Below are 12,762 nucleotides of genomic sequence, written 5' to 3' on the forward strand. Positions count from 1 at the left end.
TTCTCTCTTCTAATCATTCTCTAAAAGTTAATTGAATTCACAACTCCCTAGCGGAACGATACTCTTCTTACTACTATTACTTCGATAGGCCGTGCACTTGCGGTTTGGCCCTATCAAGTTTTTGGCGCCGTTGCCGGGGAGTTATTGCAATTTGGTTAACTTTTTTTTAACGATTAGACTAAAAAAAAAAAATCTTTTTCGTTATTTTATCCTATTTTATTTTATTGTGTTTCTTTTTATATTTCTTTCTAAAAAAAAACATATATATATAAAATATATTATTTCCTCTTTTATTATTATTTTACTTTTATTTTAGAAAAAAAAATCTCTCTCTCTCCATAAAAAAAAAAAAATCTTTTGCTTTATCTTATTTTATTTTATTTCTTTCTTTCCTTTTTCTTCTTTTTCCTTTAACTTCTTGGGAAGATAATAACGATATGACTAAGGAACGCTCTCTCAAAGAGTATGCAATCCCATCTTCAAATGAGTCATACGATGCTATTGTGTACCCAACGGTTGAGGACAATTTTGAAATAGAACCTGCACTTGTTCACTTAGTGTAGCAAAATCAATTTTTCGGATCACCCACTGAGGATCCGAATTTTCATATTTCAACCTTTTTAAGACTCAGTGGAACCTTGAATGCAAACCAAGAGGCCGTAAGGCTGCACCTCTTTCCTTTGTCCTTAGGGGGTAGAGCTAGTGCTTGGTTTCATTCATTGGAAATTGGTTCTATCTTTTCATGGCAACAAATGAAGCAAGTTTTCCTTGCCCGATTCTTTCCCTATTCTAAAACCGTCCAATTAAGGATTCAAATCACACAATTCACTCAAAAAGATGGAGAATCTCTTTACGATGCGTGGGAACGTTTCAAAGAAATGCTTAGACTTTGTCCCCATCATGGTTTAAAGAATTGGCTTATTATTCACATTTTTTATAACGGTCTTTTGTATACCACAAAAATTTATGTTGATGCAGCTGCAGGTGGAGCTTTAATGAACAAGGATTACACAGAAGCATACGCCTTGATTGAAGACATGGCTCAAAATCATTACAAGTGGACCGAAGAGAGAGCCATCACTAATTCTTCACCCTCCATAAAGGAGGCAGGTATGTATGAAGTCTCTAACTATGATCACCTTGCCGTTAAGATTGATGCATTAACCCAAAAATTTGAAAAATTAAATGTTAGTGTCATCTCTTCTTCTTCTTCTGCATCTCCTTCTTGTGAAATTTGTGGTGTATTTGGCCATATTGGCATTGATTGCCAACTAGGTAGTGTTGTTAGAAGTCCCGAGCAAGTAAACTATGCTCATTATAATCAAGGGTTTAGAAACAACAAATTTTTTATTCAAACCCCTCAAAATCGTTTTGGACAACAAACAACAACACCCAGTTATGCAAACAACCAAAGAGCCCCTCAAAAATCCAGCTTGGAACTTTTTTTAGAAAATTTTCTTATCAATCAATCCAAGCAACTCCAAGAGCTCCAAAATCAAACTGAATTTATGAGTGACTCTTTTGCCAAACTTACATCGAAAGTAGACTCCATAGTTACTCACAGTGAGATGCTAGAGACTCAAACATCTCAAGTGGCTACTCCCTCTCAATCCTCCAAAATCCTCCTAGACCAAACCGAAACCAACCCCAATAACCATATAAGTGTCATTACCCTTAGGGATGGTAAACAATTAGAGGACCCCATTGTGAAAGTTAAGAACAATGAAGGAGAAATAGGGAGTGATGAGCCTCAAGGTGAGAAAGCCATGGGAGAGAATGATAAGTCATTTGTTTCACCATCTCAAGAGCCAGAAATTCCATTAACACAAGGGTTTGATGAGTCCAAGTTAGATGAGCAGTTTATGAATTTTATTGAAATACTTCCAAACAAATTGCCACCTAAACTTAAGAATCTAGGAAGCTTTTCCCTACCTTGTGTCATAGGATTTGAAACCATTGAGAAAGTCATGTGTGATTTGGGAGAGAATGTTTGTTTGATGTCATTGTCCCTTTCTGAGAGATTGGGTATGGGATAGATAAACGACTTTCTAACCGTCAAGCTAATGACTCTAAACGAGCGCTTCGTGGGAGGCAACCCATGATTTTTATTGCTTTTATTTTTGTTTTGTGTTATTTTAAATTGTTTTGTAGGTATTTGTCCAAATATGATGCAAAAAAGTGAAAGAAAGTCGAAGCCGTTGACCAGAAACAAAAAAAAAAATTTCGAAAAAAAAATAAAATTTGCTTCTTACCAGAAGCTTGGCACGGCCCGTGCCGGTGGTGGCACGGCCGTGCCAACTTTTCAGCCAAAAAAAAAAAATTGAAAAAAATAAATAAATAAATAAATTTATTTTTTTTCCCTTATTCAAAATAACCTCTTTCCTCCTTTCTCCATAACTCTCTAAACCAAATTCATACCCCATTAAACCATAACCAAAAAACCAAAACTTCTTCACCAATCTCCATCATTCAACTCTTAAATTTCACTTAAACCACAACTCCATCAATAAACCAACCCTTCCCAACCAAAACCTTGCCTAACCCAAACCTTCACCCAAAATCCACACCAAGTCAACTAAGGTCAATTGGAATCAAAGAGGAAAAGTAAGGAGATTGAAGACTACGGAAGTGATGCAAGAAGCAATCAACAGCCCGCAATCATAGGATCAAATTCAAGGATCCCGAGCAAAGGAATAGGTTTAAATCTCTAATCTCCAGAACTATCTCTACTTGCAGGTACCTTGATTTTAATGCTATGGATAGACTAGGAATAGAGGATAATGTGATTAGACTATTGAATAACACAACCCCGTGCTTATGTACTTTCAAAGGGTTATGACACCATATAGAGTAGGAAAGTGATAGGAATGATGAGGACTGATGAACTATTTATGTTGTGGGCTATGCTTTATAACCATTCTATTACCATTTGCTATTATTTGCTTGTTTATCTTGTTTCAATTGATCAAAAAGAAACCGGATGATAAGGATGATATAATGGTAGGTGGAATCATCACTTTTATTGCTAGGAAGTTTGGGGTGAGCGTGAATCAAGGGATCAAGAGGATAGAGGGGAACTATTATCTAGACTTATATACTACTTTGTCCTTCCTTAGAACCCATGGCCCTACTCACAATTACCAATATGAATGAAAAATTATTAGAGCTTATTGTTTGATTATTCTATCTAATCCGGACTTAACTAGTCTGGAGGAGGTGGAAAATTTGCTTTATGTTGGTATTAACCCACAGGTACATAATGATGGTGATGATGATGGTAATGAAGAGGAGGTAGGTGCAAACTTGCACCATGAACAAGAAGCCGATGGAAGCTATAATGATGAACGTCGGCCATGGATGCAAACCAAAGTTAAAAAAAAAAAATAAGCACCGAGCATCAAAGATAAGGTGTTGAAAGGAACAATGTCCAAAGGAGCAATAGAATAATGAAGAAAACAATCAAATGCTCCGAAACATGATGCAACACCTTCACCTCCAAAGTCCACTATGGACCTCAATAAAATTGTGAGATTTCCTCTTCCTTTACTTTTCTTTCTTCTACTTCTTCTTCTTCTTCTTCTTCTTCTTCTTCTTTTATTTCTTCTTTTTGAATCATTGAGGACAATGCTTCTCCTAAGTGTGGGGGGAGCCTAATAAAGTTTCTAGAGTCGTAGTGTTCCAAACTCCCTTGAACTTTATTCTTTTGTTTTGTTTTTATAGCGAAAGACATGATTAGTAGCTTGTTTTTAATGTAAAATATGGCATAAATTTTTTTGTTTTGTCTCTTCTTTAAAGGTTGTTTCTTGTACATGAAAGTAGTTTCTTGTGTTCCTTGTGTTCTTGCTATACCCATGTCTTGTTTTATTGTGAAAATCTCCAATGAGAAAAGCACTCAGTTGCAATCTTTGAGCAAATGTATGAATAGGTATTTTAAGGAGCACATTCTATCTTTAGTGTTAACTTAGACCCTTTAAAGTCTTCAGAGTAAAATTAATATAAGTTTGTGTGGGAAAAAATCAATGTTCTTAATTGTTATATTCTTAAATTGTTAAAGTTATAATGGGGCGGGAGAATGACACCAACATGTGGGGGAAAGGACAATCCCTAACTTCCTAATTGTGGTGGTGACTCCCTAATTTGAACTTAAAGTGAAACAAACTCATCAATGCTAGGGGGAAAGGACAATTACATCCAAAAAGACTTCCTACGCGGAGATGAAATAAAATTTTGCAGCACTGCTTAGGGTGATTTTGAATCTAGGGGGAAAGGACAATTACATCCGAGAAGACTTCCTACGAGGATAGATAGCCCCTAAGCATCTGCAGCCCCTTGTGCTTAATTGTTAATCTAATCTAATTTTAACTTAAATTCCCATCACTCTTATATGAAATGAAGAAAGGACTTTTCTCGGTTACTTTAGCATTAAGGATAGAACCTATTCCTCATAATATCTGTCTTATACAGGAGCAAGAAAAGGGTTGGACTGCACACACACACTCACTTGAGACTTGATGTTGGGTAGAATAGGTTCATGAGAAGTATTTGAAATTGTAATTAGTGTACTTGAAGCAAAGCCTTTCTTTTGAGACATGTGTTCTTAATATTGCCATGAATAAATCTTTTGTTGCTGCTATGTCTATTGCCTTTTGCTTGAGGACAAGCAAAGATTCAAGTGTGGGGGAGTTTGATGAGTCTATATTTAGTCTATTTTTATGCATTATTTAGTTTCGTTTTAATTAGATTTAGTTTTATTTTATTTAAATATTATTTCCTTTTTGAGATAGTTTACTACAAATTGCATATTTTATATTTTAGGAACGAATATATGATGGAAGGTGTCTTGGAGCAAAAGAAAGGAGTCTGGAGCTGATTTGGAACGAAAATACAAAAGATTCAGAACAAAAATATAAAGCCCCCAAGTCAGAAGCTTGGCACGGCCCGTGCCAACATGTGGCACGGCCGTGCCACCTCTCAGGATGCCTTTTGCTGCTTTTGCTTGAAGCCCAAGTTACCCTGTTTTAGTTTTACCGAATAGCCCTTGTAGTTGCTTAGATTTTAAGTCAATTGTAAAGCTATAAATAGAGTAGCTCTCCATCACAAATATTCATCTTTTGTTCTTGGAATAAAAGTTCACTTTTATATTATTGTTCTTTTACTTTATTGCTTTCTCTCTTCTTCCCCCATGTCTACAATGAACGTTAGTGAGTAGGCTCTTCTTTGTCTTGGGATTGTTGGATAAGTCTAATGACGTAATCCTAAACAAACCAAGCTTAAACCCTAATTTTATGTAACCCTAAATTTTAATCTAGATTCACCGTATTAACGTGGATTAACAATTATCAAACTGTGGAAGCGAAAGCGGAGGGTTTGATAATCGTTAATCCATCATGCCAAACATCAATTCATAAAGCGAGAGCGGAGTTTTGATGTTGGAACAAGTGAATCTAGACAATAATTGCAAAACAGTGAAATAGTCTTTGCAATTATTGAGACAAGAGTAGTTTCAATCCTCTATGCATCCTCTAGTAATCAAGTCAGCGAAATAGGCTTGGTTGCTAGAAGTAAACTCTCACCGGACTTTCATCGGAAAGGTGAGGGGCTAAGGGAAACCGGTCTTTAGAAATTAAGGTGTAAACCATGAAATTAGATGTTTAAGTCTTGTCTAGTGAAGGGTTTGTTGTTATGATGGACCAATGATCCCAAGGCTCTTTTATATTATTGTTATTTACTTTCAGGAATTAAACCCCCTTTTTATAAACTTTTCTCTCTTCTAATCATTCTCTAAAAGTTAATTGAATTCACAACTCCCTAGCGGAACGATACTCTTCTTACTACTATTACTTCGATAGGCCGTGCACTTGCGGTTTGGCCCTATCAGTTCTTCTTTTCTTCTTCTTCACTGGTTCGAAACTTGCTTTGATTCTTCTTCGTCTCACTCTCCCCCTTCATGATCGTGTTTGAGTGTGTTACCGTTGGTGATGAATTCGCACTAGAATTGCGAAGAAAACAAGTTCGATGATGAAGATTCAGCAATGAATCACTGATAACTCTTGTTAATTCTTAAGAATTTGGTTGAATCTTTCATTCTGGAGAATTAGGGTTTGATGAATGTTCTTGATGATTTCTGAAAACGGTTATGATTTTGATCTTTGATTCTGGAGAGAGAACTGTGGAATGGTGTTTGTGATGTGGCGTGTTGTGAATGGGATCGTCCCTGTGATTGTGATGATGTGGCCTTTATATAGGCTGCCATGTGTGCTTGAGACCCAATGAATTTGTGACACCTGTACTGGACTGTAACTAACTCGGCCTTGGACTTTTTAGGACTTAGGGACCTTTCTGCAATTATTGAAAATTGAAAGACCAAAGTGCAATAATAGAAAAAGGACTTAAAACAAAATTACGAACATTTTGAGGACTAAAATGTAAAACTGTCAAAGAACTAAAAATGCAACTTTAACCACTTGAAGGACTAAAATGAAAAAAAAAGGGACTAAGATTCAATTAAAAATAAAATTGGGTAAAAAATGTAAATTGAAAACAACGTAAAGTGAAACCAATAAAAACACCAAAAGGACTAAAATGAATCAACTACATAAATGAGGTACTTCAAAGTAACCTCTCTCTGTCAAAATTTCATGTGAAATGACCAAAATGCCCCTGGGGACCAAACTGACTCAAAATGACTTCAAATGTAATTTTTGAAATGGGTTTTAACATGGAATTGAAACAAGGACTTACACAAACCAATTGAAAAGACTCAGAGACAATTTTCAAGGACTAAAATGAATTTGGATGCATGAAATGACTAAAATACCCTTTTTCATGAATTTTGCAAATAACATTGAAATAAAATGCAGAGAAAGATGCAATTGATCAGAGACAATTTTAAATGACTTGGAATGCAAGAAAGACCCTTTGGATGGTTTAAAATGCAGCAAACATAGACAAAGTTACAATTGAAAATGTTTTTAAACATAGACAGTAGAAATATGCAGATAAAGCAGAGTACAATATCAGTGCAAAACATTAGCAAATTGGCAATCTCTCAAGGGTCAAAGACACTCATCAGAGATGAAAAAATATTTTGAGTAAGTATTTTTAGGTCCAAAATTAGGGTATAACACTATGAATCGTAGATACCGAACCCATCCATGGCCATTTTCTAGGATGTAGTGCAGAGGCTAAACTGAGTGTTGTCTCGAATTTTAGTCGTCACGCGATACTACACTCAAGTTAGACCTTCTTACGAATAATCATGGAGCGAGTGTTTGTCTCGTGACACCATGATATACGTGAGAGAGGTTGCGACTTGGGAACTTTTTAGAACCCGGTTACTATTATCCACAACCCTAGATTCACCGGACAACGTGTCCACCCATGACTCCTTGACTTTGAATATCAACCCACCTTGTTCTCTCCGTACTTGAATGTGATCATACACACATGCATAAACCTTTTTCCATGCATTTATCGAAGGACTTAGACAAATTGAATCTGTAAACATTGTAGGAATGGGGAAGACTAAGTCCTACAAGTTCAAGGAGGTGGATTTGGCTAGTTTGAGAGATTTGGCACTCAAGATCAAGGATCCAACCGGCTTCCGACGTCGTTACGGGGATTTGCTTACTCTTCTCCGGACTAATGTGGATGAGAAGCTTGTACACACTCTAGTGCAGTTTTATGATCAGGACTATCGATGCTTCACTTTTCCTGACTTTTAGTTGGTGCCCACACTCGAGGCTTATTCTTGCTTAATGGATCTATCTATTGCTAAGGGGGTACCTTTCACGGGTCTTGAGCATCCCCCTACTCCTTTGGTTATTGCCCGTGATCTCTATCTCAAGACTTCCGATGTTTCCAAGAATCTTGTCACTAAGGCTCACATCCGAGGATTCACTTTGGAGTATTTACTTGAGAAAGCCAATCTCAAAACCACTTGTCAGGACACTCTTGAGGCTATTCTCGCACTACTCATCTATGGGTTTATCCTCTTTCCAAATCTCGATGACTTCGTGGATATGGATGCTATTATGATCTTCCGCTCCAAGAATCCGGTTCCTACTTTGTTGGCTGACACATACCATGCTATTCACGATCGATCTGGCAAGGGTCGTGGATACATTCTTTGCTATGTACCTCTCCTCTATAGGTGGTTTATTTCGCACCTTCCGAAGTCTTTCCATGATAATCCAGAGAATTGGACTATTTCACAGCGGATTATGGCTCTCACCCCTAACGAAGTGGTTTGGCTCACCCCCGCTGCTAGAGTCAAAGAAATTATCTTCGGTGGTGGAAAGTTTCTTAATGTACCTCTTCTTGGTACCCGGGGTGGAATCAACTATAACCCGGAGCTCGCCTTACGACAATTTGGTTTCCCGATGAAAGACAAGCCTATCTATCTTGCTACATCTCCTTATTTCTTCCATTACTCTAATGCTCCCACAGGAATAAGAGAATATTTCATAGAGGCTTGGTCCAAGCTTCGGAAGAAAGAGGTGAAGCATATGGGTGTGAGGTCCGGTATTGCTCATGAGGCTTATACTCAGTGGGTGATAAACCAGGCTGAGAAGATTGGCATGCCTTACCCCACCATAAGATATGTGTCCGCATCTATTCCAACCATGCCTTTGCCTCTACCTTTGCCTACTCAGGAGATGTATCATGAGCATCTAGCTATGGAGAGCCGAGAGAAGCATCAGTGGAAGACTAGATACTATGAGGCTGAGAATTTGATCATGACCTTGGATGGAAAATATGAACAGAAGACTCATGAGGTTTTGACATTGAAGAAGGAGTTGGCTAAAGCTAGGAAAGAAAGTGAAGAAAAGGATAAGTTGCTTATGAGAGATTCCAAGAGGGCTAGGGGTGCCCGTGACTTCTATGCCCGATATTGCAGCTACGAGTCTGAATCTGAGTCTGACGATGACCCTTCCACTTCCTATGCTTGAGGATTTCTGTTTCCTGTTGTTATTTCCAGTTGTTATTGTTGTTTTACATTTCAAAGTCTATCCCTTGGCTTAGTATTTCAAAGGGAGTTATCTTGTGATGTTTGAATGTTTCAGTTTGTTTAGTAATGATTACAAATCTCTAATTTCTCTAAAACCCTTCGATAACACAAAAAAGAGTCTTTTTTTTTTGCATATGCATTTACACATCTCATGCATCATATGCATTCATTGGTCACAAAAGACTTCCCTCGTGCTCATTGCCTCCTGGTTTTTTCGCCGCAGTCTGAAAAGTGGCTCGTGCACGCAAGATTCACCAACCAGATAGAGTTCATCAAACAAGATTATACAAGAGAAGAAACATGGCTAACTTTGAAGAAGAAAATGCTCAGCTCCGTGTCGAATTGGCTGCTATGAAAGAAGATTTGGCTAAGGCTCATGACGCTATGTCTACTCTGATGGCTGCACAAGAACAACCAGCCACATCTGTTCCAGCTTCTACTGAAATGATTCCATCCATCCCATTATCCACTGTGGCTTCTGATGCTCGGTTTGTTATGCCCAATGGCCGCCCATATGGACTCTCAGCTTTCTATGCTCCTAATACTGCAGCCGGTATTTCTGGTATTGCCCATCAAGGACATATTCCTGCAACAACTTTTGCTTCTACATCTACCTCTATGCCTCAAGTGACTACTGTTGTTACCGATCATGTTGTACACACTGTGCAACAGGTAATCGATGTTGACACTCCGCGTGGACAGGACCCCATAATGGAGGCTATGAGAAAACAGTTAAGAGAGCTAGCTGGAGAGCTCCGCGAGGTCAAAGCTAGCCGTGGGAATGGTGTTTCTGCTAAGGCTCGTGATCTATGCCTGGTATTCCGATTTGAGGTTCCTAAGAAGTTCAAAGTGCCAGACTTTGACAAATACAATGGATCTTCTTGTCCACACAGCCATGTCATTCGGTACGTATGCAAAATGGCCAATTACGCAGATAATGATGCGCTGATGATTCACTGCTTCCAGGATAGCTTGATGGAAGATGCGGCAGACTGGTACACTGGTTTGAGCAAAGACAATATCCATACTTTTGAGGAACTCGCTGCTGCTTTTGAAAATCATTATGAGTTTAACACCCGCTTGAAGCCGAATAGGGATTCTCTTAAGTCTTTGTCTCAGAAATCAGATGAAACCTTCCGTGAATATGCTCAGAGATGGAGAGGGGCAGCTGCCCGTGTTTCTCCTCAGCTTGATAAGGAAGAACTGACACAAACATTCCTGAAAACTTTGAAGAAGGAATATGTTGGGAGGATGATAGTCTCTGCACCAAATAATTTCTCCGACATGGTTACTATGGGAACTCGTCTAGAGGAGGCTGTCAGAGAAGGTATCATTGTTCTTGAAAAGGGTGAGTCCTCAGCTAGCGCGCCAAAGAAGTATGGTAATGGCCACCATAAGAAGAAAGAATCCAAAGTAGGGATGGTATCTGGTAACCAGTCTACAGCTGTTGCTCAGTTACCTCTGCCCTACCAATATATGCAGTACTCTCAACATCCTTTCTTCCCACCATTCTACTAGCAATATCCTCTGCCACCGGGTCAACCACCAGTGCCCGTTAATGCCATTGCTCAGCAGGTACAACAGCAGCCTCCTGTTCAACAGCAACAGCAGCAACAACAGGGTCCTCGGCCCAAGACTTATTTTCCACTGATACCAATGCGGTATGCGGATCTGCTCCCAACTCTACTCGCTAAAGGCCACTGCGTCACCAGACCAGGCAAGCCTCCGTCTACGCCATTGCCTCCCAGGTTCCGACAGGATCTCACATGTGAATTCCATCAGGGCGCTCAAGGCCACGATGTGGAAGGTTGCTACGTTCTGAAGTACGTTGTAAAGGATCTGATAGACAGAGGACGATTGACTTTTGAAAATAGTGTTCCTCATGTTCTTGACAATCCACTTCCAAACCATGCTGCCGTTAACATGATCGAGGCTTTCGAAGGAGTTCGTGTTCCTCGAGAGGCTCCCACTTTAGATGTCCGTAATGTTGCTACTCCTTTGGTGCCGCTACATGTCAAACTTTGCCAAGCTTCTTTGTTTAATCACGATCATGCTTCTTGTTCAGAATGTCTTCAAAATCCTATGGGTTGTTGTGTGGTGCAAGGTGATATACAAAGCCTAATGGATAGCAAACACTTGATTGCCAGTGATGTTTGTGTGATTGTGCCAGTGTTTCATGATTCTCCTGCTGGGGGTGTGCCACGGGCAAGGAATCTTGAACCCTTGGTGATCAGGCTACCTGGCCCAATATCTTATGCCTCCACTAAGGCAATCCCTTACAAGTATGATGCGACTATGATTGAGAATGGGATAGAAGTGCCTCTGGTATCCCCAGCTGCGGTTGGCAACATTGCTGAAGAAATTACAACTCTGAGAAGTGGAAGGGTCTGTCCACCCTTGTTCCAAAAGAAGGTGGTTACACCTGTTGCCACAGTAACTCCACCAGTTGCTCCTCCTGTTGACAAGAACGCCGGCCCATCAGGCCAGTCCATTGAAGAGTCTAATCTCGATGAAATTCTGAGGCTTATTAAAAATAACGATTATAAGATTGTAGACCAGCTGCTGCAAACTCCGTCAAAGATATCCATCTTGTCTTTACTCATGAGCTCAGAAGCTCACAGGAAAGTGCTGATGAAAGTACTGGAACAGGCCTATGTTGATCATGAAGTCTCCGTGGATCGGTTCAACGGAATAGTGGGTAACATTACTGCTTGCAATAACTTGGGGTTTGGTGACGATAAGCTCCCCGAAGCAGGGAAATACCACAACTTAGCTTTGTATATCTCAGTGCACTGTAAGTCTGACATGATATCCAATGTGTTGGTGGACACTGGATCATCCTTAAATGTAATGCCTGAGTCTACATTGAGACAGTTGAGTCATCATGGAATTTCCCTAAGGGGAAGCAGCTATTTGGTTAAGGCTTTTGACGGATCTCGTAAAGATGTTCTTGGAGAAGTAGATCTGCCAATTACCATTGGTCCTGAGACGTTCCAGATCACTTTCCAAGTCATGGACATCAATGCTTCTTACAGTTGTCTCCTCGGAAGACCATGGATTCACGATGCTGGGGCAGTAACTTCCACTCTGCATCAAAAGCTCGAGTTTGTGAGGAATGGTAAGCTTGTCACTATACATGGTGAAGAAGGGTATCTGGTTAGCCAAGTGTCATCTTTCTCTTGTGTTGAAGCAGGATCCGCTGAAGGGACGTCATTTCAAGGCTTGACCGTTGAAGGTGCAGAGCCCTGGAGAGCTAGTGCTAGTATGGCTTCATGGAAAGACGCCCAGAAAGCTGTTCATGAAGGGCAAGCTGCTGGCTGGGGCAAAGTGATACAGATTTTGGAGAACAAGCGTAAAGAGGGCCTTGGGTTCTCCTCGACCTCAGGCGTTTCAACAGGAACTTTCTATAGTGCTGGGTTTATTAATGCTATTGCTGAAGATGCTGCTAAAAGTAGTTATGTGCCTACGTTTGTTGTACGAGGAGGCACCGTGAGAAATTGGGAGGCCATTGATGTTCCTTTAGTCATGCATGCTTCAATGTAATGTGTCTTGTTGCTCATGCTTTTCTTTGTTTTCAAAATAACAATCATTTCGCTCTGCCCGAGGCGAAAGTGATGACCTTGTAAGGGCATGTTTGTTTCGGCATTGCCGTTATCAATAAAAGTTGTCGTCTTTTCCGCGACTCTTTGTTTTTGTACTTTTTAGTGCCTTTTTCTTGGAAATAATGGTAATGCCAGAAAAAACCAAAACAT

General features: G+C 39.6%; 1 non-coding gene across 1 annotated transcript; it reads right to left on the reverse strand.

Moving 5' to 3' along the window:
• Positions 1–800: 800 nt before the first annotated feature.
• On the reverse strand, positions 801–907 carry LOC146916019 (small nucleolar RNA R71). Its single transcript, XR_015017147.1, has one exon. It is a non-coding gene; the product is annotated as a small nucleolar RNA R71 (small nucleolar RNA).
• Between the last annotated feature and the right edge of the window lie 11,855 nt (positions 908–12,762).

This window comes from Medicago sativa, chromosome 6, assembly GCF_051527215.1.
Source record: "Medicago sativa cultivar Bolivia chromosome 6, Bolivia_mono, whole genome shotgun sequence".
Taxonomy (NCBI): domain Eukaryota; kingdom Viridiplantae; phylum Streptophyta; class Magnoliopsida; order Fabales; family Fabaceae; genus Medicago; species Medicago sativa.